The sequence below is a fragment of the Panthera onca genome, chromosome A2 (assembly GCF_046562875.1).
Source record: "Panthera onca isolate mPanOnc1 chromosome A2, mPanOnc1 haplotype 2, whole genome shotgun sequence".
NCBI lineage: Eukaryota > Metazoa > Chordata > Mammalia > Carnivora > Felidae > Panthera > Panthera onca.
Genome location: NC_138340.1, coordinates 38764154 through 38791485, shown reverse-complemented (window position 1 = coordinate 38791485; position 27332 = coordinate 38764154). Strand labels below are relative to the sequence as shown.

The window sequence follows — 27332 nt, the reverse complement described above, 5'->3', positions numbered from 1 at the left end:
TTCAAAACCCGGAGCTGTGTCTTTGGGTTTTTTATTTTTCCAAGATTTCTTTTTCTTTTTCTTTTAAAGATTTTTTAAGTTGTGTGAAAACACATGTAACATAAAACTCACCATCTTAAACCATTATAAAGTATACAGTTCAGTAGTGTCCAGAATATTCGTATTCACACTGTTGTGCAACCAGTGTCCACATCTTTTTCTTCTTGCAAAACTGAAACTCTGCACCCAGAAAAAACCCGACTTCTTCCAATCCCCCTCTCCCGGCCCCTGGCAAACACCATTCCATTTTCTGTCTCTATGAATCTGACTACTCTGGGTACTTGAGAATATGTGGAATCCTACAGTATTTGTCTTTCTTGCAACTGGCTTATTTCACTTTGTGTAATGTCCTCGAGGTTCATCCCTGTTGTAGTATGTGCCAGAATTTCCTTCCTTTTAAGGCTGACTGACATTCCATTGTATGTAGAGACCACATTTTGTTTATACATTCATCCACGGGTTGACATTTGGGTTACTTCCACTGTTTGGCTCCTGAGAATAATGGTGCTGTAATGCTAGGTGTGCAACTGTCTCTTCAAGTCCCTGCTTTCAGTTCCTTTGCTATGTACTCACGAGTGGAATTGCTGGATTGCGTGGTAATTCTGTATTTTCTTCCTTTTGCCCTTTTTTAGCCTAGGGAAGTGGAGCCCTCTGTCCTCCCAATTCCATTCACACCCTTCCTTGAAGCTTTTCATTCCATCACTGCTGCCCTCGATTCTTTTTCTTACCCCCCTCTTTTTGCATGTGGACACAATGAAATGTGAGAGACCCTTGCGAGGCAGTGGGCGGTGTTCGCAAGCAGCGGTCAGGCACCCATCAATAACCACACCTGATCGCTTTGTCCTCGGGATCCCTGCTGCTTCACTGACTTCTTTGTCTGTGGAAGTGTGTGGCCTGGCCCCTCTTTGCCCGTCTGACTCCCGCGTGGACGCTCACATCCTTGTGCAATTGAATGAAGCGGTGAAGGGTAAGACATGTTGTAGGAAGAAGGACTTTTCTCCAACAGTGCTTTGGATAGCACCGTGTAGCTCCCACATTAAGGCTCCATTCATTGCTTTCATCTGAGGGACTCAATATCCCAGCTGCCTTCCATGCAGCCCCACAGTCTTCAGAATTTCCAGCTGGGTGTCACCAGTCAGGGTGTGGAGGGATGGATGGAACATGTAATTTACTTATAAATATTCCGGTTCTGCCTTGACATTCTCAGTGTAAGAAAAGAGGAGAGCAGAAAAGCAATATGTTGAAAAGCTTGTATCTATGGAGACTGCCTTTTTCCACCCATTTTTTTTTCCAATTAGACAGAAACCTCCCTAAATCTATGTAATTCTCTTTGCAGAATGGGCCTACCAAGCCTTGTGCCTGAGGACTAGATCTTGGCCATCAACACCAGGGGTGTGAAAGTGGGGTGCAAAAGGCCCAAGGGAGGGACAGTCCCAGTAGGTGAAGATGTAAGTGGAGGGGAGCCTGAAGAAGGTGGCCAGAAGTCGAAATCTCTACTGTGCTCTGATGTTCAATCCTTTTGTGAACCAGGGGTTCCTCACTGATGGCAGGACGATGGAGAGTCAGCAGAGATAATGGAATGCACAGAGACCGATGCCACAGCAGGTTCCTCTTTAAAGGTAGATAAATAAAGTGGAAATAGGACTAGTCTTGCTGTTTCACATTTTTGAAAGTAATCCAAAAACATCAATTCTTTCAGGCCAGTGTAGCTTGTGTGAGACTAGGTTGCCAGAAAGTGAAGAATATGGGACAACATTCATTCATTTATTCATTCATTCAGAAATTGATTTTTTAATAGTCAAGAATCCAATGCTGAGCAAAGACACACATTGGATACATTTTCTTGAAGGTCATACATATTTCTCTTATTTTACTTTTATTCCAGCATTTATGTGGAAATGCTGGAGGTAGATTCCAGTGCTCAATCATACAAAAGGACATTACTTGTGAAAATACGTCTTTGTCGTGGTTTTAATTCCTTTTCATTTCGACTCCTCCCTTCAGAGCATCTTGGGAGCTTTCCTTGGGTTCCCTTCCACTCCGTCTCATATACAGAGTTTTTCACCTGTTGGGAACAGGCTTTCCTTTTTGTCAGCAAGGGGGGGCCCGATCCCTTTGGGGCAGTTTCCTTTTTTCTCCGATCACCTTTCTCGTTTGCGTCTCCTGTGTCCCAGCCAGAGGCATCCGCCCTGATTCCTGGTCTGTTGGGGCTTCTTTATTCTTATTCCAGCTGTATCACAGGGCTGCTTCTGTGAGCAGAGGATAATCCCAGACTTGGGAGCTCATGCCCCTGCACACTTGGGCATGAGTTTTTTGCTGGGTTGAGAGACAATGGCGGGCCATTGCAGAGTCGTATGATGCCCTCTTCCTTGGGGAACATGCAGCCCACCCTGCTGCCCACCTCTACCCCTTTTCGATGCCTCTGCCATGCCTGATGGACTGGGGGAGCGTAGTGGAGAACTGCTCTTGGCTTTTGGTATGCCTGAACTCTGTTGTGATTTGTTTTCGTACATTGTTAGAAGTAGAACTCTTGCATCAGAGACACTGCAAAATGTTAGTAGAAAATGCATTCTGTTTTTCAGAAGCATGATACCAAGTTTCTTTCCTATCAGCTTTGCATGTGAAGACCTATTTCCCCAAACACCACTCTACAGGATATTCTAATTTGATAGGCGGGAAAAAAAAATACTGTCTTAATTGGCATTGTTACGATGGGTAGTGGGGCTGAACGTTTTGCTTCCTGTGTTTTAGATAGGGCCCAGAGTTACATGCAGTTAGGTTGCTATAGTAGACTTTTGCGTTATTCCTGCATACACGTCCCCACTCTGGCTAGTAGAGACTCAGAAGCAGAATCTGGTTTCCAGGTATTTCGATGCCTTCTTGTTATCGCTCTCCGAGGACGGGGTTTGGTTTGGGTTATGACTGTAGCTGGCTTAACACTACTGCGCTGATGAAGTTAATCCCTGAAAGTTTTCTATTCTACCCTTTTTAGTATTATAAGAGGTTATGTGGAATCGATATATAAGGGTTTTATGGAAATACATGGCATTGTAATAGGGACCATATTTTATGAATCTAAAACTAGGATTTCCAGTTTTATGAGAGTGAGTCATATTTATGGGGACAATGGATGGGATATTTGAAATGTGGATGGTAGTGTAAAATCCAGAAGGTATTATCATCCTAACAGCTGGGATGTCCTACACGGACATCAGATGATGGGTCCTTCAATATATTAATTTGCACCATGCAGAAACTATAAGCTGGGGAACACTGGTCTGTACCAGGCCGAATCTCTTTTATTTTTAACTGTTTTCAGACTTTAGTATAGTCAAGTGCATTATTGATCTCAGAGGGAACTCTGAACGTATGTAGAGGTTTCCAACAGAAACCTTTTTGGTGTTAATGCGAAAGGAGTTGGGGGACAATGCCTTTTGACCTATTGAAGAACCCATACCAGGAATACAGTTTGGGAAACGTTTCATTGGAATCATTAGAAATTATTACGTGGCTCAGTTGGTTAAGCATCAACTCATGATTTCAGCTCAGGTCATGAGCTCATTGTTCATGAGAATGAGCCCCACCTCAGACTCTGTGCTGGCATTGTCAAGCCTCCCTGGGATATTCTCTCTCTCTCCCTCTCTCTCCACCCCTCCCTCCATCCCTCCCTCCCTCCCCCTCTCTTAAGATAAATACATAAAGATTATAAAAAAAAGTTTTTACATGGCATAAAGTCATACTCCCAGGGTTAAAATCCAGAAGTGTTTTTTTTTTAAGTTGTGGAATAAAAGAGTACCAATATATATGTACCAATATGTGGAGGCTTCTCTCTTTTCCTTTCCATTTTCTTTTTCTTTTGACCCTAGTGTCTATTACTTTAAGCTCTTAAGAAAAAAAAAACAAAGACAAGACTGAAAAATGATTGTGTGCGTGTGTGTGCCCATACACCCAAGAGTTAAACTCTTGCTGTGGAAATGAATATTTACTGCTCTGGAGAATAGCTCTTTCCCAGAATGAAAGGTAGCCAAACCAGTCTCATTGCTACATTTTGTTTGATGTGTCTTAGTCTTTTTTTTTTTTTATTATTATTTATATATTTTGAGAGAGAATGCACAAGCAGAGGAGGGGCAGAGAGAGAGAGAGAGAGAGAGAGAGAGAGAGAGAGAGAATCCTAAGCAGGCTCCCTACTGTCACTGCAGAGCCCGATGCAGGGTTCGAACTCATGAACCGTGAGATCATGACCTGAGCCGACACCAAGAGTTGAATGCTTAACCGATCGGTTGAGCCACCCAGGCACCCCTGACGTTTCTTAGTTTCAAATATTATTTAGTAATGTCGATTTATTGACTATTATATGCAAGACAATGAGCTGAGGAAGAGGGACAGGTAGAAGTTTCTTAGATTCCAAAAACTTCAGTTGAAGAGGAGAAAGAAAAACTGAAAAATGAAGAAAAAAATGGAATGATTTGTCAGTTTAAAAGCAGAAGCAATGTCATGAAGCTGAACATAAGGACCGTGAATTGGTCACCTACTGCCTGGCTGTAGTCAAAGGAGAGAGGCACACAGAGGTGAGAGGGGTCTGTACAGAGTCAAGGGTTTTAAGCTCTTTTGGGTTCATGGGTCCCATCTTGAAACTGAAAAGCTCCTCTGTGTGTGTGTATAAAACAAAAGCCCACTTTGCTACCACCCTAAATGAAGAAGCTTGACTTTTGGTCGTATTCCCCTCTCCTCTGTTACCTTTAAGAAATAGAACATTCGTGGTAAAAGATGCGTCCCCTTACCCCACAGCTCGGGTCTGGTCCTCTATCCCCACATCCACACAAAACATCCCTCTCGTAAAGTTCGGCTGTGTCCTCCTTCTGGGGTTCCTGTTTTATGTATGCAGGTGTCCAGAAAGGATATATGAGGCTTTTGCACAGTATTTCTTTATTTTGCATAATTGGCATGGTGATGTACCTGTGCACTAATGGTTTTTAAGATATGGCCTCAGGCACTTCCTGCACCCTGGAAGCCCATTTCTAGACTGTTTTGTAGAAGATGTTAGGACTTGAGCAGGTTCTAGAAAGTGCATCGTAAGGTGCAGCATGCCAGGGGACTCCCTAGAGCAGAGGCAGGAGGGAGGCTCTCTTAAGGCTGTCAGCCTGCCTGGGACTGGGAGTGGGGGTAGGGGGGCAGGTCCCCCGGGGCCTTATAGAATCTGGTTCCTAGCCCTCACTCTTTCCCATAGCTTCCACGTGGCATTTAACACATCCTTCCTCAGGGGTGCTGATCTTTTTAAGTGTCTAAGTCCTGCTTCTTCACCTGGGCAGTAAACTCCTTACAAATCAAGACTCTGATTTTTGATGTCCTTGCCTCTCCTCTTGGTGCCTTACCTAAGAAATATAATACTTTTTTTTTTTTTTTTTAAAGTACTGTACAGCAGAAACATTCGTTGTGGTGTTAGGTCTTTAAATAATTTCCAGCAACTAAACTTGAGGCATATGAAGATAAACGCTTGCAATTTAAGCCATCCAGGAAGCAGTAACGTGGCTCGGGCTTTCGTTTGGCATGGATATGCGGCTGGTGATCACTGAGCTTCCCTCCTGCCCTCGGGGTGGCAAGTGATACAGGTACATTTTTGGTTGCTTGTGGACCAGCCTTCACACCCATCCAGCCAACCAGGAAAGGGAAAGCTCACATGGGGGCTTGGAGCTGCTCTTGTGAGTAAGGGACAAACGGATTCACAGGGATTCCGCATACACAGTGAGGCCAGGGAGGATAATACCACCACCACCCACCCCTGCCCTCGGTCAACGAGGCAGATTTTATATTGTTTGTACAACTGTACGTTTTTAATGTGTGTTTTTATATTAGTTTACAGCCTTTCTCCCCCCCCCCCCCACCCCCCCCGGACAACCAGAGATTATTCTAGGTGTCCATTGCCTGCCCTCTCTCTGATGGGGGGTGTCAGGCAGTGAATGTGCGGGGAAGCCTTGGAATGTTTTTTATTCCTCGTGGTTGACCCCATAAAGTTTCCCTGATGGACTGTGTGTGTCCATGACGGCAACAAACACTAGACATTGTTCTCTTTGGATGGACACATTATAGTGTGTTTGTGTATTTAGAGAAAAAGAAATATATCAAAAGTCTGGCGCCTGCTATTTGATTTTATAGTCTTAAAAACAATGCCTAAAGTAGTTGTGCTCGTGCGGCTGACTTGATAAGTTTTCTTCATGGTCCTTGTATGTCGATAGTCTGTGATTTGTCTTTCACTGCCTGATGGGTGAATTCTGACCTACAAACCTCCCATCCTTACTGTTGTGCTTTGGATTTGTCCCAAGGTGGGACATTAGGGACACGACAGGTCACTTGTCAGTAATTTTTTTTTTTTTTTACATTTATTTATTTTTGAAGACAGAGACAGAGCGTGAGCAGAGGAGCGGCAGAGAGAGGAGGAGACACAGAATCCGAAGCAGGTTCCAGGCTCTGAGCTGTCAGCACAGAGCCCGACGCGGGTCTCGAACTCACAAACCGTGAGATCATGACCTGAGCCAAAGTCGGACGCTCAACCGACTGAGCCACCCAGGCGCCCCTTTGTTGCTTTTTAAATACCAGTGCAGTTACAAGATGCTCAGGGCACTCTGACCATTAGAATCATTCAAGCCCACTGTTATTTTATCCATCTTAAAGCTCAGACGCTGGTTCATCCTTGGAAGCATTGCAAAGAATAGCTTCTCAGCCAAATCATGTTAAAAAATTTTTTTTTCTTTTTACATGTTCACATTTCCTGTCAGAGTTGAGTGCTGAATTGCTTTGAAGGCTAGGCTTAGGAGTGCCACACTTAAGCCTGAATATGAATATAAATGCTGAGAGTTCTGGCTTTTTGGTGGGGGTGGGGGCACAGTGCTTGAGGACGGGGGTGAGGTTGTGATGAAAAGCTTTGTGCTACAGGCACCCGGTGAGCCAGCCCAAAACCACTTGAAACCAGAGTTGGGATCCAGAGGCAGCTCAGGCCCTGCCCTGTTCAGTGCAGCGTCAGCCCAGGGGGACCCGATGGAATAGGAGCAGATTATTAGACAGGGAGGGACAGGAAAAGGAAGCTTCCAAAGGGAGAGAAGAATGGGGGTCATTGGGCCAGGGCCCGGGAGGGGTGCGCCGATTGTACTCTGAAAGCAGGGAGGGGCGCAAGGTCAGAAGCTGGCTCAGGGCTGGCGAGGCAGGGACCAGGCAGGGGAGCTTGGGAGGAGACGGAAAAACCAAGTAGCTGGATGCAGGAAAGGAAGAGGTAATGCAGGGTCTGGGCTGGGCTGCTGTTGTGCACTGAGCAGAGAGGTCGAGGTTTGACCCTCTTACGTGTCATCACAGGTTGTGCTCAGTGCTCTGTAGGAACTGACGCTCCTTGAGCACGGCGGTTCAAGGGCCAGCCCTTTTGGGGAGTCCCTCCGACACAGTGCTCAGCCCTCAGGAAACACACAGCAAATAGGTTTTCTACAAGCAGGAGCCCTTGGGGGACCCTCTGCCTCTCCTGTAGGTTCTCTTAGCTTCTCCAGTGGTTCACATTTTACTCCCCAGGTGCCAGGGAGGGGACGGGAAGTGCAAGACGGTGGGGTTTCAGTGTAGTCTTTCTTTTTTTTCCTTTATGGTTTTGCTTTTCCGTGTAACTTACACGACGAAGTCAGAAGAAACACGTAGAGAGAAAAACGGTCTGGAAAAGGCTATGAGGTTTGGGTTCTGAATTGGACCCAAAGTCGTGGGGTGGCTTTGTGGAAAAGTCGGTCTCCATTCCTCTCTGGGTGTGTTTATTACATACGAAATGAGGACTTTGCAGTAAGGAGCTCATAAGTTTCTTTTAACTTTAGCAAATGCCCTTGGAAAATGTGTTTGGTTGAAGTAACCATTCGAACCAGATGGTAATAAAGCCATCTGGGACCAGGTGGACCAGGATTTGAATCCCTACTTCACCACCTACTGGCCTGTTGAGGCCTGCAAGTTACCTTATCTCTCTGACTCTCAGTTTTTCCATCTTTAAAATGGGCAAGAGCCACTGCATGAATTGAGTGCTTGAAGCTGTGGCTTAGCCCACTGCCTTGCCCCGTATGAGCCCTGAGACGCATCTGCTCTTACTACCCATCTGGAAAGGAACTTAAGTCACCAAGAATATTAATCACAAAGGGACTTCCTGGTTAGCGAGCACATGGTAGCACGTTTCTTCTCACTCTTCACGGCTTCTGTTTTTCTCGAAACCTTTCTCGATTTCCTACTCACCAGCCAGAGAAATGACCCTGAACTCTTTGCTGCCAGGGGAAATTTGTGAGGCTCCTGAGGAGCTGGTTTGTCCTTGTCTGTGTGGCCTTTACCGGGCTCCGTTGCCTGTCTGTCTGCGTCCCCAGACCACCCGGGACACTTAGAGGCAAGGGGTGTCTGTCCTGGATTCCCATGTCGCACTCCGGTCCCTGCATGCTTCCTGCCACCCGGCACCTTCCAAATGTTTTGTTGCCATGAGACTGAAGCGTTGGGGGACAGTGTCTGGGAAGGTGTCGCATGGAAAGAGGGAGGGCCTCTTGGCACGGTTCCGGTGTTCTCTCCGGCAGTTGTGGCTGCCTCGATGCTCCGCAGGCAGCTGGGCCTGTGACCCGTAAGGCATTCCCCCGTGGACATTCTCGCCCCAGAAACGTGTGGCTACCTCCCCCGCAGCCTAGGGAGCTTGGGTGACAGACAGACACCATAAGGCAGAGTTTTGAGCCTCTCTTCCAAAGTGGCAGAATGCAGTACGTTCTCTCTGTTTCCCTGGAATCTGAGCAGGTAGGTTTATCTTTTAGACCTAAGTCTGAGAGCTTCAAGTACAGAGGACCGTCAGGATTAAAAATTAAAATGAAACATTTCGTGTTGTTTTAGATAAAAGCGAATGAAAGAAGGAACCAAATAATTTCTAGGGTAGAGAGCAAAGGATAGGTCCTGTTGCAAGTGATAACTACTCCCCTTTTTTTTTTTTTCCTCTTTCTTCCCTTGAACTTGGGATCCCTGTGTATCTCAGACAAGCATCAAAACCCAAGATTCAAATCTGTTACTGAATCCATTCCAGAAAAGCGGGGAAAAGCTACCAATTTGTCATCTGCTATAAAATTTCATAACCTTTCTTTTTTTTGATATTTTTGTACTATTATTCACTCGGCTTGAAATTCTGCGCCAGATTTGTGCCTGCTCATTTTACTATGTGTGCATGGCTGTGGTCTTTATTTTATAAGTAAGGACTGCCGGGTTGAGTTAGCAGTGCCCAAAACGCTCACACTGCAAGTCCTCTAGGCAGGCTCTCTGTGGTTTGAGGCTCGGGCTATTTTTGGGTATGGTCAGGAGGGAGCTGGTTAAAAACCTGACTTGCCTGATTCCCAGGGTGGTCTTTCTCTGCCGGGATCGTGGTCAGTATAGCAGGAGGGCAAGACGAGCAAAGCTCTCGTGTCACTTCCTGCGTGAGATTGGTTGGATAAGAAAGAGGAATCTTCATCTGTCCAAGTTGCCAGCTTTTATAGCTTCCCAGGAGAGCAGAAGCAGCTTGGAAAGATTGTGAATTTTGTTTTTCACTGGATATGCAAATATGTATTGAGGAATGCTGGTAATGGGCTTGTCTTGTGGCTTTGGGATGGGGAACACACTACACAGACTTGTGTGCTTTCTCGAATAAAGCGAATGAAAAGGCCGTCTGCCAGGTGAGTCAGATAGGGCACCGCGGAGGTGTTCAGCTGTCTTTAGACGACAACGAATTTTGAAGACAACGACTTCCTTGGAAAGTCTTATTTTGAGGGTTTCACCAAATTTCGGCTCAATATTTAGTTAACACAGACGAATCATTACGGAACATGTTAATTCTGTTTTTCCATTTTTATACAATCAGTCTACCATTCCCTTTCAAATACAATACTCTCAGGTTTTGCTCCTAAGCAGTTTTCTAACTTTCTATTTCTATTTCAATATTTTCTGCCACCCAGACATCAACAGATGGACAGGGACGTTTCACTACCTCCCCCCATCCTACCCCCCCACCCCACCCCCCCCCCCCGAAGTTCTCACGAGCCACACACACAAGTGCCGAGTTCCGCCTGGCTGCCTGCTTTTTGGCACAGGCCTTTGGTTCCTGAAATGCTCAGAGCAGACCAAAAAAACAAAAAAACAAAAAACAAAACAAAACCAAAAAACCCCAGAACTTTCTCAGGTGAGCCAGTCCAAGAATGTCTTTCTTTCCTTGAAAAATAGTTTCCCGCTACACCCACTCACCCACCCCAAAGTGGTGAAGGCAGATACAGTCCAGACTCTTCCATAGCTTTGCCTCAGTGCCCCCTTAGAAATGGCGTCTCCTTGGTCTGGTGGTCCCCGCCACGGGCCGGGTCGCCAGGGCGTACGTGGACCACACAAAAGCCCGGGGGCAGCCCATGCGCAGCCAGACCACACCTCACCTCCTTGCCTGGCCCGTGCTGTGGTTCTGATGCCTTCTCATCGGGCTTGCAGGCTGTAATAACGGAAATAGCAAAAAAACGTCAGCCGACTCCTGTCTGCGTGTCGGCACTAGTCCAGGGAGTTTCAAAGGGATGCTTTATTGATTCTGTAATTGCACAGGAGAATGGACAAGCTGAGCTGAACCTCAGGGCCAGGAAAACCCCTGCTCCACCAGTAGCTCCGGATGAGCCAGGGTTCGGAAAGAGCTCACAGAGCCTTTGCAACTCAAGGTGAAGTGCACTTAACCCTTTCTCTAACGTGTGCCCCTTCAAGTTTCTTTCGCGCGTATGTGTGTCCGGGCCACATCTCACCGTACGGATTTCAAATGTTTCATTTCCTTTGAGTCTCATGCCTTTCCCTGTTCCTGTTTTGTGATTCTGCCTCTCACAGTGCTCTTGGCACACCTGGGGCGTGAAAGATAGTTCATCCAGGAGCCTCTTTAGAACAATGGACTCTCACTGGCCACTTCTCATGAAATAAAAACCATAAAGCAGGCTTCTTCAAGACTCATCGAGATACAGTAGCCCATTCTCTGCTAATAAGCGGATTGCTTTCCAGACCTGAAGGAGTGGACCAAGCTGTTTTGCCAACACAATTGAAAATTAGCTCTGTAAACTTTTCCTGCTGCCATATTTTGTACTGGCATTTGTATCTGTACTGTTCCCTTCATTTGGTTAGAGAAGGAAACAGTTGGAACACGGACATTTTTAAAAACCAAAAAGGAAGTGCAAAGGACTTGACAGAGCGTCTCTCTCAGAGACGGGCTGGAGACACCTGACAGTTCTCAAAATTGCTCCCTAACATCTCCCCGATAGCCATCGTGCTGTGGGGGAGATTGCTCACTCCTTTGCTGCCCTGTTCATCTTTCTGAGGGTTCAGGGACTTTGAGTGCAGACAGGACGGTGTCACTTGCCTGCAAGAGAAAAGAGGCCATCCCCCCATCACTCAGTACTCCTCCTCTTGATTGAAAGCCACGATACTGGTGCCTTAAGGTGGGACTTTGCCCTGACTTAAAGTCTCCGCAGTCTCCCTGTCCCTCATGGTTCACTATTCACCTCCGTATCGAAAATTTTGAGCTAAGGCTTTTCCTGGATTCCAGGTGCTTGTTTTCAAGTTCCTAGAAGATTAAAAGATTCCCATCCTCCCTCCCCTAACCTCCTTACTCCCAGATCTCTCTCTCTCTCTCTCTCTTTTAATGTTTATTTATTTTAGAGAGAGACAGAGCGCGGGCAGGGGAGGAGCAGAGAGAGAGGGAGACACAGAATCTGAAGCGGGGTCCAGGCTCCCAGCTGTCAGCACAGAGCCTGACACGGGGCTCGAACCCACGAACCGTGAGATCACCGCCTGAGCTGAAGTCGGGACACTTAACCGAGTGAGCCACCCAGGCACCCCTCCAGATCTCTTAGTAGACATTTCTGGGATGGAATTTGTCATCTTTTCTTCTGTACGGGCGCACGTAATTCCAGTGCCACCTTTCCGTTCGCTCGGCGTGAAAACCTAGGAGTCCTCTTTATCATTGCTGCCCCTCACTTGTCATATTCCCTTAGTTGCCAAAGTCTCTGACTTGATTCTGTGCTTCTCATCCTTTCCCTCTATTCTCTGTGCTGGGTTTTTCCTCTCATTCAGTCCTTCGGTATGTTTTCTGCATATTATTGTGGTAGCCTGCAGCTCACAGCGCTGCCTCCATACGTTTCTGTTGGAACAGTCTGAATCATGTCACATATGTTTGTTCAGAACCTTCAGTGGCTCCTTTTATTGACAAAAGAGCCCAGATTCCTCAGCCAGGCATTCCAGGCCTTCTGTGATCTCCCTGCACACGCTCCTGCAGCACAGTTTCCGGTTATCCTTAATCTCCTTTCCACGCGCCCCCACTCCTACCTAGCTCCCCTCCACCACTCTTTTCCTCTCCCCGTGTGGCAAATGCTTTTTCTCCACCGTGCGTTTTGAATCTGTGTATTAGTTCATGTATTCCGCAGCCACTGATTGAGTTCCGTCTTAATGCCAGGTCCTGGGCTACGTAGTAGATACATGGAGACAGTGCAGCCAGTGGTGGTTCCTGCCGTTGTGGTCTGTTAGGTGGAGAGTCAGATAGTAAAGAAGCCAAGGGACACACATGTAAAATGGAGTGATTATATACATAGAAAGAAGTGCTTCTCTTGTTTTAAGAGACGGTGAGAGAGAGGAAGCTGTTTTAGCTTGTGTGGTGAGAGAAACACCACCTTTCCAAGAAGGTGGTATTTAAGTGAAGGTTTGGAGGCTGGGACAGGCCACCGTACCTCAAGCTGGGAAAGAACATTTTTGGTAGATCGGACGGCATGTGCAAAGGCCCTGAAGTAGGGTCTGCCTAAGTCTTAAGTAAACTGAGCGATTCTGCTCCTTCTTCTGTTGAAGTTTTCGTTTTTCTTGTGCCCACTCTATTCCTCCTCTTAAACCACTTTGGTTTTCCTTTATAGCACTTCTCCATTTTGCCTCAGATTAAATCTATTGAGTGAGTTTTACTAGAATGAGGACAGTGACTCTATACTGTACATTTCCATTTCTCTTACTGGTATCTTCCAGAGGACAGACTTCCATCTAATGGGATTTAGAGATTATTTGGTGCATTGTTTATCGATGTTGCAAATTGGGTTTGGTAAATGACTTACTTTCAGCCAACAGTGGAGTTTATATTACTCACTGTGTCCCCTGGCTTGTTTACCCAACCATCCTGGACTTGATAGCATCTCTTCAATCCTCAGACCTTCCTGCTCTTCCAGAGTACCTTGTTTTCCAGCTCATAGGTCAAGAGGAATTGATGTTCATTACTATCCTCTTTCAATTCCCCGTGGGATCAGAGAGCTGGCACGATCTGAGGCTCATCCGTGCTTTGAGCTTGGGGTTCATGGGAGGCTTTTTTCTAGTTCTGGGCAGAAATTTCGGTGAGCCAGCATGTTGGTCAAACTCATCTGGCCTACAGACTATGGTCTTGAACAGGCCACACTATTGATTGATGTGGTTCAGCCATATGTGGATGGCTGAGTGTGGTTGTGATCCTGGAAATTTGTTAAGAGTTTGAATGAGCCCAGTTTAGTGGGCCTCCTGTGTTGGGTGAATGTCATGGTAGAGCAAGAAATGGGGGCAAATGTAGAGATACTCATAAATCTCATGTCTTTTTTTGGTTCTTTTTTTTTTTTTTTTAAGTGGTTTGGCTGCCTTGCCCCACAGAACTATAACTTGGAACCCCCCCCCCCCCCCCCCACACACACACATTTAAAATAAACAGAAGTTGAATGCTAATGGTTGGCCAGGGGCATGAATTCAAAGCTCCTTCTTCTTGTTTTTGCATTGAACACATACTTAGTAAGCACTTATTTTGCCAGGGACTCTGCTCCGAGCGGAGGAGCCGTTATTCACCAGGGGGTTGAGTGACTTAAACTCAGAGCAGCTAGTCTCTTCTCCTCACCTTCCATACTACAAGTGGCCTCTTGGAACAGAGTTTGAAAACCACAGTCTGTGCTAGCAGTAAAATGAGCACACCTTGTAGGTTATCAGCTGACATTTACAAGTTAGCATATTCCTATTCTGTTAATAAAAAATCCACATTTGTGCTTTTTACCTTTTTCTCAGTAGGCACTTGGGAGTATAGGAGCTGCATTATGCATTTGCTTCTACCCAGGAAAAGTCCCATTTTTTTTCCCTCTCAGTCACTCCTTACCTCTTCTGTCTGACTTGAACCTTCCTCCCACCCCCTGCCCGGTAGCTGTCTGGTGGGAGTGTTTTGTTTTTCTGGTTGGAGCTTTGGTTTTTTGAAGGCAAAGCCTGTGTCTTCTGCTTGAATCCTGCAATAGTGAGCACAGTATAAGCACCGGTTACTCAGTGAATCCTGAGGGTCAGCTTTCCAGCTCAGCAGTGACACCGTGCTCAATGTGTCGTTCTCCCAGACGTACAGGAAATGAGTGGAAAATTTAGACTATGGGTTTTTGTGGGATTTGAAAAACCTGCTGTTTTTAGATTCCTATTAAGGTACCACTGGGACTTAACAGCCATTTATGATTCTTAGGCATGTGGTCCCCGCTCCAAATGTATAGGCCTTCCAGCACCCATGGTTTGGGATGGTAGAAATATCATGAACTCAGAGTTGAGAGGAGCAGACATTGAATCCTATCCTGCCTGGCGCTGGGGCAGTGGGCGAGGTGTTTATCTTGGTGCCTTTCTTCGTTGGTGACATTGCAAGTTTTGTTTTTTTCTTAATTATTACTTTTTTTAAACATATATTCAGTTTTGAGAGAGAGCTTGTGCACACGCGAACCTGGGAGGGATAGAGAGGGAGAGGGAGAGGGAGACACAGAATCCGAAGCAGGCTCCGGGCTCTGAGCTGTCAGCACAGAGCTCGACGCAGGTCGTGAACTCGTGAACTGTGAGATTGTGACCTGAGCTGAAGTCAGCGCTTAACCGACTGGGCCACCCAGGTGCCCCGTGACCTTGCACGTTTCTGGTGAGGACTGTGAATGAGATCCGGGATGTGCTCCAGCCAGCACCCGCGATATAGCCAGAGCTCGCATAGAATGGACACTTTCCTTACTATGACCTGCAAGCCCCAGAGGAAGTGTAGGATCTTCTCAGTTAGCAGAGGAGGTGCTTCTCTGTGTCCGCTGGCCAAGGTGACTGTCCCCGCTTTACTAATGTTGGTTAGACTGTTATTAAAGCATCTCTCAGCCCTGTTCATCATTACTCATTTCACAAGGTACATGTCCTGGCAGAGGAGTCAACATCTGGTTTTCTGGTGCGTTTTCATAGTCTGTGGGTATATTTAGGGCCACACATGAAATCCCGTGACCCAGGACAAACTGATTGAATGCAGCTGAAGACACACAGAGTTGGGAGACATAGTGTGCTTTCCTGCCAGGCTGCAGCCCGACTGAATGGGGGAGGAGTTCGAAGTGTTCTGGTGTTCAGGAAATGTCCATGAAAGACACACAGGCCAATCTGGGAAGCTCTTGAGTTGGCCCTGTGGGCAGCTGCCCCTCCGTTGCTGGTTCCCTTCTTCTTTGTGCCCATTTTTTAAAACATGTCTGAGCATGGCCACTGGCAGGAGATGCTCCTTGTGTTAGCAGAAGCCAGTCTAATCCCAGATGTCCTATAAAGTTGAACGGTTTGTAAGCGGAGGCAAAGGGCACACCTTTAGGACTAATGTGTTTTTCCTTGGCAGAATTCCAGGACAAGCCTGTGTCCTTGCCAAAGGAACAGCACCTCCGGGCCTGTGACTGGGATGTGCTGAGTGGCTGGGTTAGTCGGAGGGGTGGGAGCCAGGGGCCTCCTTCTCACCAGTGGATGCACGCTGGGGCTTGCCAAAACTCTTTGTGTTTCTCCACTTCCGTATCTGTGAAATGGGTTAATAATACCCAGGGAAGGAGAACTCACGGGACTTGTGTGCATTCATAAGCTTACCCTGGGAAACCACTTTGAAGGATGGGAAACTATCGAAAGTCTTGAAGGTATTGTAAACGTGCACGATCCGAGGTGCGTCCGTCTTACGCCTTTGGTTTGCCCGTTGCCACCAAGGGGTTGAAGGCCTCAGATTCTGGGGCTGGGTGTTGGGTTTCAGGTTGTAGTCGCCTGCCTCTTGATCCAGTTTTAATTTTTTTCTGAGGAAATCATGGCTTGTTTTCTGAGGTCAGACACCAGAACTTTTACTGGAGTTCTGGTTTACTTTTTTCCCCCTGTGAAAGGAAGGAGAGAGAGACAGAGAGAATATGTCTGCCTATAATCTGTTTGTAACTTTCGTTGAAAGTGACATCAAAGAGTTTCAAGTCTTATGTGGCCAAGAGGGAGGACTGTTGCCTTTTTGTCTCTAATGGTCAAATCTGGCCACTAGATCCTTCCCAGAAGTGTGAGTGCTCAGTAGTCTTATCGATGAATTACTTCTGTATCTAACGGAGGAACTTGTTGCAACCTGGACAGGTAGTAATCTTGGTTTTCTTTTCGATTATTTTTCCACGCTTCAGATTCACTGGAAACGTGTTTTCAGCCTGGCTTGGGTGGAAACTTGTTTTTAGTTGTGGGCTCTTCTGATCTCACTGGGAGGGTGGGAAGAGAGGAGGAGATCAGGCAGAGGGACTCTATATCCTTGTAGCCCAGAGTGGGATCCTGGGTCAGCAGCATCAGCATCACCTGGGCGGGCTTGTTACAAACGCAGAGTCCACTGTCCCTCTCCGGCACTGAATCAATCTTTTTTTTAAACCAAGATCACCAGGCCGTTCATATGTATGTTAAGGTTGGAGAAGCACTAGAGTGTTTTAAATTCTGTGCATTTTTTTTCGAATCGCAGTAAACAGAGGGAGGTGTCGGTGGTTCTTGGTTGAGAGGTTCATGTTTACGCTGATGCTCTTACATGCCCCCTTCTTCCGAAGTGTCTACATTATCACTCCCCTAGATTTCCGACTTCCTTTATGTGTTGTCCTTCACTTGTGTTAGAAAGCTGTGAAGTGTGACTGAAACTAGCGGGTGAGTTAATGTTTCCTGTTCCACATCACACCATTAAGATGTCGAAGTGTCTGAAAGAAGACGCTCAGTACCCAGATCGCTCAGTGACTGCAGACGGCTATAAGAACTTGGGCCGGGTTGCTTGAAAATTTCAAAAGGAAGCATCTCATGAAATGATGAAATAGGAAACTGAGGCCGTGTCAAAAGGGGATCAGGTTATGACTTGTGTGCCATCAGCAGCGCACAGGCAGCTGGGATGCTGATCATAGCCGGGCTAACCGTGGTCTGGCTTTGTAGAGTTCTGGCAGGTGGTGACCGTTTTAAGAGTAAGCCTGCCATGTCAAGAGAGGGCTTTAGGCGGTGGCTTGGTAACATCGTACGCTTGGATAAAGGAAGGGTCAAGCCAGCCCCTCTTTGGACAGGAGGTGCCGAGACCAACAGCCTCTTTGTTTCTAGGTCAGCATTCGTTATGCAGGTGTCTCTATCCTGAGTCTGGCTGGCGACTGATGTTTGCATATCGTGGTTGTCTGAAAATAGCATGAACTACAATTTATTGTCATGCACTGGGGACATGGCCCTCAGATAATTTATGCTTCTTTGAAAAAAAATGTCAAATTATATAAATCCAAAATTATTTAGGAAACACGTGCAACTTTGGTTGCCTTATTGAATAGAAAGATAACTAGATTGCCCTAGCATAGAGAAAATATTGAAACCATGTGTAAGCTTTATTCTCTTTTCTGAAATTATCAACAGGGCATACATTTACCTGAGGGTAGAGGATGGCATTGCCTAGTTAAATTCACCTCTAATTTGTTTAATTTTTTTTATCTTGATGTCAAAATTGAGGAAAATGATACTCATTCCGTTTCTGCAGTTTCGTTCTTCTTTTGCTCACTCTAAGGTGGTTTTCCCCCAAAGAATGTATTGTAGAGAGCTTTTCCTTAGGAAACATCTCTCTTTGGTAGTGATGGTGACAGGTGTCCTTTGGAATGTCTGTCTCTTGCAGATTGGTGGCTTCCTTTGTGATATGAGTATGTCTAGTCTCATCTCAAGGGCCATCCTAGTCTGAGGCTTCAGGAAATTTTGACATCGTGGAGTTGGACAGGCACGTGTAGACCCTCATGCTGGACCTTGGGCTCACCAGACACTGGTTGGGACAGGAGGTAGAAAATTAGATGAGTAGCACCAGACAGGGAAAGCTTCTTTATTCATAGCTGCCTTGGATCCCTGTTTACTCTCCTGATCAGCCCCACCTTGGATATGGTCTGGTTTTATACACATGTATACGTGTAGATATGTACAGTATATGTACATACACACAGTGCATGCATTTGTGTCCACGTACGTAACTGTGTGTATGTTTCTGTATCTGTTTATGTGTATATGTTTGTATATGTGAACTTTAAGGGCATAGACAGATATGTACCTTTTCAGATATATGTGTATATGCTCTTATGTCTATATTTATGCTTTTAAAAAATTATTTTAGGGAATATCCTGATAGAAATGTTGGGGTGCAATATATTTTTTTAATTTTTTAATATTTGTTTTATTTTTGAGAGAGAGAGAGAAAGAGAGCACGAGTTGGGGAGGGGCAGAGAGAGAGAGAGACAGAATCCAAAGCAGGTTCCAGGCTCTGAACTGTCAGCACAGAGCCTGATGTGGGGCTTGAACTCAACGAACCACAAGATCGTGACCTGGGCTGAAGTTGGCGCTTAACTGACTGAGCCACCCAGGCGCCCCAGGGATGCACGTATTTAATCCACTACACAGGTGAGGACACTGAAGGTCAAAGCAGTGCAATGACTTCGCTAGCCTCCTGGTGGAACTAGACCCCACGCCTCTGCCTTCCTACTGTGTGCTCTAACATGGTTGGACACCTTCTCTGTCACCTCTTTAATGCACTTACGCGATGGCTTGTCAAACTCCAGACCCTCGTTTTGGCCATATATTTATGTGTTTGGAGTACAGTTTACTTACTATTGCTTTATGTTGCTTTTAAAATATATATTTATTCATTTATTTATTTTTAGATAATATTTTTATAAAAGGACACTTCAGAATTTTTTTCATTATTGGAAAACTAGTATGATGGTGGACCACAAAGGGAACTGTCAAAATAAACATCTAAGTATTAAATATATATATATTATATATATATATAAGTATTAAATAAAATATATATATATATGTGTGTGTGTGTGTGTGTGTGTATACACGTGTTTGTGTGCACACACACCCATGTGTATATATCTCCATTTGTCACCTAAAAGCACCTTATGTACCACCCATGGTATTTGCATTGTACTTTGAGAAACACTGAGTTAGACCAGAAACCTCCACATTAGTTTGCAAATGTTGTGGCATATTGAGAGATCCATCTCTAAAGGTCATTGCCCTTACTACACTACTGGTGGGGACTAAAATGTTGGCGGAGATCCAGTTTCTTTCATATCTTCTGATAGCAGGTGTTAGGTACAACCTCAAATAAGATCAGTCCAGTCTCATAAGGACCTACAACGTTTGGAAACGTCTACTTGTGATTTTTTTTTTTTCATAGCTATGCTGCAAGGGTTGAGGCTGTTAATTTCAGACATTATTTTCCCTCTCATTCTCCTTTCCCCTTATGTGTCATTAACTTATGATTCCTACATTCTTACGTTAACCTTTAAAATATGTATATCTATGTATGTATACATACATGCATATGTACACACACACACATATACGCATATAGATATATATTATTGATTTAGTAGATGCTTTCTTAATTCTTTGCGCTGATATTGGCCTCGAGTGAATAACTTGAATAAAACATTAAGAATGTGGTTGCCCCAAATTAATTTTTTGGTTTTGTGTTTATATCCTGTCTTTGGATTTTGGAATCTCAGGTGGGCATGATAAAATATTGTGGTTCTGACAGTTAATAATTTCTCTATTAGCTTTTTTGAGTGGAGGAGGAAATTGAACTCTTTTATCACTTCAAAATAATAAAAAAAAAGAACCAGTATTGAATTATTACATTATGTAAGATGGTAGAAGGAAAAAAAATGTTTTTTGTCTCTGCCATTTGAACCCAGCGCCCTAAAATGAATGGCGTGTTTAAGTTATAGAGCCCATGCTGGAAAATTCAAGAAAAATGCCGCTTAGCCCTTGCTTTGCTGTGTTTCCTTTTCCTGTGCAGGAGAATATGCAAATTGCCTTTCTGTGGATGCTCTGTCACATCCTTGTAAAGGTTCTGTGGGGATCCATGCATCTTGCTGAGTTGAGCCTTGTGCCAGCTCTGAGAGTTTGATTGTTTTTGCTAATAGAGACAGATTTTGTCATTAGAGATACCCAAGTGTGATGCTGCCTACATTCTTTTTGAGTCTCTGGTCACAGAAATCCCTTTGGCTTTAGGTGCAATTTAGTAGAAACACACACACACACGCGCACACACACACACACACACACACACCCCTCAAGCACACAGAATTTGACTGTGGAATTGGCAAGGAATAAGTGAGCCAAATTTGGCCTGTAGAAATTAACACTGGCAACTTCGTGAGTAAAAATTACATGAAAAGCACTCATGGGGGAAGGAAGAAGGAAAAAAAAATCTAGGATAACAGTGCAACAGACCACGTTTCCTATCCAGTCTGTCTTCTCAGGGCTGTTTGTCTAAACAGCATTGCCATTTTTTCTAAACAGTACTGCTGGTGTCCTCGCTCTGTAACATGAAATGAATCAACTACACAGACCAAATGCTCGTTGAGTTGAGAGTTCCTTTATTTGGCCAAATTAAACCCAACAACCTCAGCTCTGTCCAAACTTGTGCTAGTCTAGGGCCAGCTAAGATGCCTGTCCCCATTTGCAGTTCTGCAGAGAAAAACGAAATGATACATTAACCGTTTCCTGTCCCTTAGACAAGGAGGAAGTTAGCTCCATTAAAACTAATCAATTTTTTTTTCTTGTCTCTGCAAAACTGGAAATATAATACTTGGAGATTGTCTCAGACATAAAAAAAAATCATAAGAGACTCCATGTGGGTTTTTGAAAGGTGTAAGTAGTGATATTACAGTGTGGATGGTCCATTATATCCCCCTGCCACCTTAGCGTCTGCTAAAGAAGACAGTCCAGAAGCACAGTGCTTATTTTTAGGGCAGTTTGGAATGGTTTACGGTTTTGGTTTTGGTGCAGGGTTTTTCATGTCCTGGCCCACAAGCTCAGATACAGAGATCATTGGAAGTCTAAAATCAATAACGATGGAACACAGCCAGTGTGAAACAGATGCTGAAATAAACCATCTGTAAATTCCATGGTGGACGGGAGTTGGGGCTCAAAATGTTTATTTGCATCCTGTGGACTGCTGGAATAGCCCTGAGGATGCTGCTGATCTATACCATTTGCCTTCAGAACTCTCTTCCTTCCAACGCCAGCTGTACCTGCTTTCTTATGTATATTTGAAGAATTGCTTTGGGCATTTTGTAAGGACCTTCTCTAATTTTTGTGTATACATTATTGGGAATCCACTGAATAAGGGTGGACTTTTTTCTCGCAGACCGACTGGTCCCTCCCGTCAGCAGCCTGAGTGATCTTTTCACAATGTAGATACGATCATGTGTCATTCACCTGTTAAACACTAAGCTGAGATCCCTTTGCTGGCCTCCGTCTACCCTCATGATAAAGACCGAGTTCTGTCCAGGATCTCTAGTGTGAATTCTGCTTTCTTCCCCCACCTTTATTTTCTCTTGCAACCATCCTGGTTATGTCTTACTCTGCTCCTTGGTGCCACAGGGTCTTTACATATGCTGTTGCTTCTGCCTGGAGAATGCCTCCCTCTCTTCTCCACCTCGTTACCTCCTACCTTTCCTTCAGCTCCCTGCTCAAGTATAACCTCATCAGAGAATTCTTTCTTGATCTCTCTAGTCTGCCAACATTCCTCTTAGACTTTGTTCTGGTCCCGTAAAACTCTACCTTGTGGCATTTATCTTAATACAGTTTACGTGTATCTTTGTTTCTGTCTTCATCAATGCCAGTCTTCTCACTAGCTCCAACAGGGGATAATATCACTTCCCCGGGTACTGTTGTTTACTAGTCTCTAAACAATGCCTGGCACAAAGTAGATATTTTGTAAATATTTCTTCAGCAAATGGCTATAGTAGTTGGTCTGTTGTTCCTATTTTGAAAGATATTGGAGTCTCAACTTTCTATAATTTTGAAAACTTTTGAAGTACTATTTTAAAACAAAACCAAGTAGTTTATTCATAAACCAAGTATTTACGCTCTAAGTCGTTCACTCTATTTTTTAAATTTGCCTTTAGGTTACAGGGCTGAGGCTCTTTTTTTAGGGGGGTGATTATGTGTTTTGTGGGGTGAAGGGGCAGTTTGTGGTTGTGACTCTTAGAGCCAAAGATTCAAACTTTGGTTACTAAAGCCTGTATTGGAAACAACAACAACTAATTTGTGAGTTTTGTTCTGCTTACATTTCCCATCCCTAATAATGCTCCCCTCCCCTTAACTTGGTATTAGGGAACCATATATGTCCCCATAGCCACATCTAAGCCACTTACAATCTCCCGAGCTCGCTGTCTGTACCTGTGAAATGAGAGGGTCAGATTACGTGATACCTAAGTTCCCTTCTGGCTCTGATACGCTAGGTTTTATTTGTATAAGTATTGGTTCTCACATCAGAGACCCAGGTTCAGAAACGTTTCTGTGTCTGCATCTTCTAAAGCTTACATGATTTCATGGAGGATTTAAACATTTTTTTTTTGTTTTCAATATGAGTGAAACTTACAATTTATAGATTGAAAAATTATTATCATCCTTAAGGATACTATTTTTTTTTTATCACTGGGATCCTCATTGCCCCATTTTTTTAAGAGACTTTATTATTGTTTTTTTAATATTTATTTTTTGAGACACACACACACACACACACACACACAGGGACAGAGAGTGAGTACAGAAGGGGCAGAGAGAGGGAGACACAGAATCTAAGCAGGCTCCAGGCTGTGAGCTGCCAGCACAGAGCCCGATGCGGAGCTCAAACCCACAAACTGTGAGATAATGACCTAAGCTGAAGTCAGATGCTTAACTGACTGAGCCACCCAGGCACCCCTTTTTTTTGAGCCTTTAAATAGGTGATGTATGAGAAAGTAAAATATTTTCTTGACAAATCAGTTTGGGCTGCACTTGGTTTCTAATACCCATATGTCCCTAATGAATTTCCAAAAGGTGGGGCATTGTATACTTCATTACTGGAATGTGGATTCCATGGTGAGGAATGCTGTTGTTTGGAATACATGTGTGCATGTGTGTCCTGGGGGTGGAGGGAAGGCTTCTGGTGCAGATGCCCTTAAGGTACGAATAAGAACTTAATGTTGTATTTCCAAATAGCTGGATTTCTCATAGGGTGTGATGATGGTAGACATTGAGAGTGACCTTTAAGTTTTTTAAATGAACACTAACAACAACAAGATAGTGCTAGGAGAATATAGCGTTCTCAGAACATGGCAGTGGGTTAGTAACGCGAGGCCAGGTGCAGGATTTGAAAACTAAACCGCCGCGCTGGTAGGTGGTGCTGATCCATCAGTGAGTGCTCTTAAAAACTTCCAGGAGCTGATCTTAATTATCCTTTTTATTTCATGTGCTTTGTGATTGTTTTACTACCCTTGATCCCTGGCATTTCATGGGGATATCCAGTCTCACGAGGCTACACAGAAGTACCTTTGAGATCCTGGCTTCTGCCTTCTCCTCATGATCTGCTTGGTCTTCCTGTGCCCTCCATTTTCGGCCCCCAGCACAGGGCTGGACCGTGTCCAGAAGGCTCCATGAGCCGCTATCAGCATAGTCCTGGGAGCTGAGGAAATTCCCCCTCAGCTGTTCCCCTTTTAGTAATTAGAAATAGACCTTAATCTTAACCAGTAAGTCCTTCAGCGAGCTGACAGATGCATCGGTGGAAAGACTGGTGGTGCCGAGGAGGTGCCACCGAGATGGGCATTGCCTCCATTCTGGAAGGTTCCTAGGCTTCCAGAGGCAGAGGCCGGCACCCAGGTGGATAGTGACCAAGCGCTTGCTGATGAGGATAACCCCAAGTGGGTTGTGGAGGCTGAAGACTGTTGAACTTGGGTGCTGTAAACTCAGTGCCGTGGATTGTTCTTAACAGCTGGCGCAGATGTGAGCCTGGGATCAGGAAATCCCCATCACTTCCCAGTGACAGTCAGGGAGGTGATTGGAAATGGTTTTAGAACTCTGTTCTGAGAAAGAGTTGATCTGTTAGGAGACAGTGTAGAGGGCCAGCAGGACTGGCGTTTGGTTACTTCTCTGTTACCCCCTCTCTGCCCTTTGTGGTCAACACTCTCATGGCTGGTTGAGCATAGCTTCTCACCAAGCGACCACTGCCCAGGGAAGGGTGCCTCCATGGCTTTGGGTATTTCTTTTCTGTCCTGCATTCTTGCTTCCTGACCTACCTTCCTCTTCTCATCTTTGTCTCCTTCCCTTCATTATATATCTGTTTATTTCACAAAGAATAAATGCTTATTGCTAAAAAAAAAAAAAAAGAGAAAAAAAAACAAGAAAAATGCATATAGGTAACGAGGGGAAAAAAACACCAAAATTGTTACTAGTAACGTTTTGTGGTATTTCCTTCCATTGTTTTTTCCAGGCATGTGAGAGCACACACCCATATAGAGTTTCAAAAATGAGCTCACACTGTACATGGTGGTTTGGTTTGTCTTTTCTATTTAAAATATATCATGGAGCTTCCTCTGATAGGCATCAAAAACCAAAATAGATGGATGAAGATATATTAAACCAAGGGGAGCAGAATGCTAATAATATGTAGCATCTAGGAGGTGGGTAAGTAAGGTTTACTCAATAATTTCAGTAAAAGCACAGGACATAAAGAGTGGACATCTGGCTGTATCATTATTACAGGTCATATGGCAGCACTGTATTGTCTTGCATGGGTATATTGTCATTTATTTAGCCAATTCTGTATTGGCTGGACGTTTGGCTTAGATGTGTGTTCCAGCGGGGGTGATAGGGGAATGTATGTGTGTTTTAGTTAGCTGAATAGCTAGTTGACTTTTTCCGCCCATCCCGCCATCTCCGTCTGTTTTCAAGGGAATGGAAACCGTGTGTAGGAATTTGGGTAGCAACTCCCATTTCGTCAGGAGACAAAAGTACCTTTGAAATTCTTACTGTTAGTTTTGCTCTTAGTGTATAGACAGGTGGTACATTAATTCTCTCGTTGGTTTGCCTATATTAAGCAGAACAGTATCTTTAATTAGACAAACATATTTAACCCAAAATGTGTTTATTCTCCCCTGTCTATTTTTTTTTTAATTTATGGACACTGCAAGTCACTCACAGTGGTGCTCAGGTGCACACTCGGAAGGTAGAGGAGGGGTGGAATCAGGAGACAGGCAGACAGTGAACTTCACCAATTAGGAAGGCATAAGCCCAGGCTCACTTGGGATCACAACCCCTGTGCGAAGGACCCATCTTTTCTTCCTGTGTCCTTTCTTTCTGTTCTTTATCCAGGGAGAAGCTATGGTAGCATCATTTTGAAGGATTCAAGAGTGACGCATCCCTGGGTTAGCGTTTGCCTCCGGGAGTAGCTGGGCTCTCCTCTGCCCCATCTATGGTTGCCTTTTGTGTTACGCTCCAGTCCTTGGTCTGGCTCAGTTTGGCCACAGTGCCATGTGGTGTTCCTTTCCTAACAGAGTCGGAGCATTGAGTGCGCGACAGAAAAGGCATCGGGGCCCCCTTGGATCAACCAGAATGTGAAGTACGACAGGCGCTCCAACCACAGAAACCTGTCCTTCACCCCACTCTGTAAATCTCATGATCCTTTTACACAAAAGAGTTTGGGGAGATAGTTATGATAAGCTCCAGAGATGTTTCAGACAAGGCATTTGAGACTCAAAGACATTAAGTCACTTGCCCAGGGGTGCCCCTGCAAGGCCAAGTCTAGGGTTCTCCAGATCCTGTAGGCCATGCTGCCTACTCCTCTTGGTGAGGGTCCTCAGGATGTCGAATAGATTGCCGTACAAGAAAAAGAGCCATTTGTCTAGAAAACACTGGCCATTTGAAGACTGTAAGAGGAGACCGATGGCCTCAGGGCAAGACACTGCCCTGTTGGGAAGCACTTGACCTTTCTGTCCTAAGAAGAACATTCACGATCATTGCTGGGAACTTTGGTCTTCACACGTCATTCATGGTGTTGGGCATTCTGATGAACGTTATCTCACCTCTCAGTCAGTGAGATGGATCTTACAATCTCGGCTGCTCGCTCCCTCGGATCCACTCCTCCATGAGAGGTGGCAGCTTCCAGAAGGATGAAGTGACCTGCCCAGGATCATAGCTGTCAGTATTGGAGGCAGTATTGGAATTCAGGTTTCCTTCACTCCTTAGTTGCCCCTCGTTTGTTCTCCCCACCGGAGGACGTTAAGTGTTGATCGCTGCTCTTCATGGGTAGGGTCGTTCTCTGTAAGAGAGTTTGCCTGCCACCTGCCAGCCAGCTTCACATAGTCAGACATGATGGTGAGAAGGCCGTTCAGCTCCTGTAATTCCAGGACAGAGTTGTCTTCTCTGCAGGGACACCTGGAGCAGATACGTAAAATATAAATACACGAAGCAAGAGGTTGCAGATTTGTAAGAATCTTTATATTGTGTTGTCTCAAATGTAACCACCCGTACTCAATATACGTGGACTTAAAAATTATTTTACATCATCTGATACTTCTCGGACAGTGTGCGAATTCTCTTCTGTGTCTTTGCACACGTTGAACAACAGAGCCCCTAAAACTTGCCCTACAACCCTGCATCTCTTGTAAGGAAAGTCTTGTCTGTGTGCCCTGTCTGCTACACATACGAAGCCACCTGTGACAGGAACAGTATAACTCCCGTAGGCTTTCAACATTAGCAGTAGGTGAGAAAGTAGACAAATACCAACCCTTCTTAAGAAAAGCCATATTACGGGGCGCCTGGGTGGCTCAGTCGCTTCAGCCTCTGACTTCAGCTCAGGTCATGATCTCAGTTTGTGAGTTCGAGCCCTGCATCGGGCTCTGTGCTGACAGCTCAGAGCCTGGAGCCTGCTTCAGATTCTGTGTCTCCCTCTCTCTCTGCCCATCCCCTGCTCACACTGTCTCTCTCTGTCTTTCAAAAAAGGAATAAATGTTATTTTTTTTAAAAAAAGAAAAGCCATATTACAAATGTTTGTTCTGGGAAAAAAGACAGTTGTTACTTTTGTTATGCAAAGGACAAAAATAGGATGTGTATTTCGACTCTGCAAAAGTAAGGTATCAAGTGACAAAGCATATTCCAGCTGAAGTCCTGATTTTTCCATGAGATCTTTCTCTCAGACCTCAGAA

General features: G+C 44.9%; 1 protein-coding gene across 8 annotated transcripts in view; it reads left to right on the top strand.

Moving 5' to 3' along the window:
* The window catches only part of FOXP1 (forkhead box P1), a 506962-nt gene that overhangs the window by 48793 nt on the left and 430837 nt on the right, over nucleotides 1–27332 (top strand). Inside the window, exon 1 of one of the 8 annotated variants that reach the window (XM_081794984.1) lies at nucleotides 97–2903. The exons of 6 other annotated variants lie outside the window; for them this stretch is intronic. The gene's annotated coding sequence lies outside the window, so the exon portion shown is untranslated. Of the gene's footprint in view, nucleotides 1–96; nucleotides 2904–27332 lie in introns of those variants that run through there. One more of the 8 variants, XM_060633751.3, reaches the window with a different exon arrangement.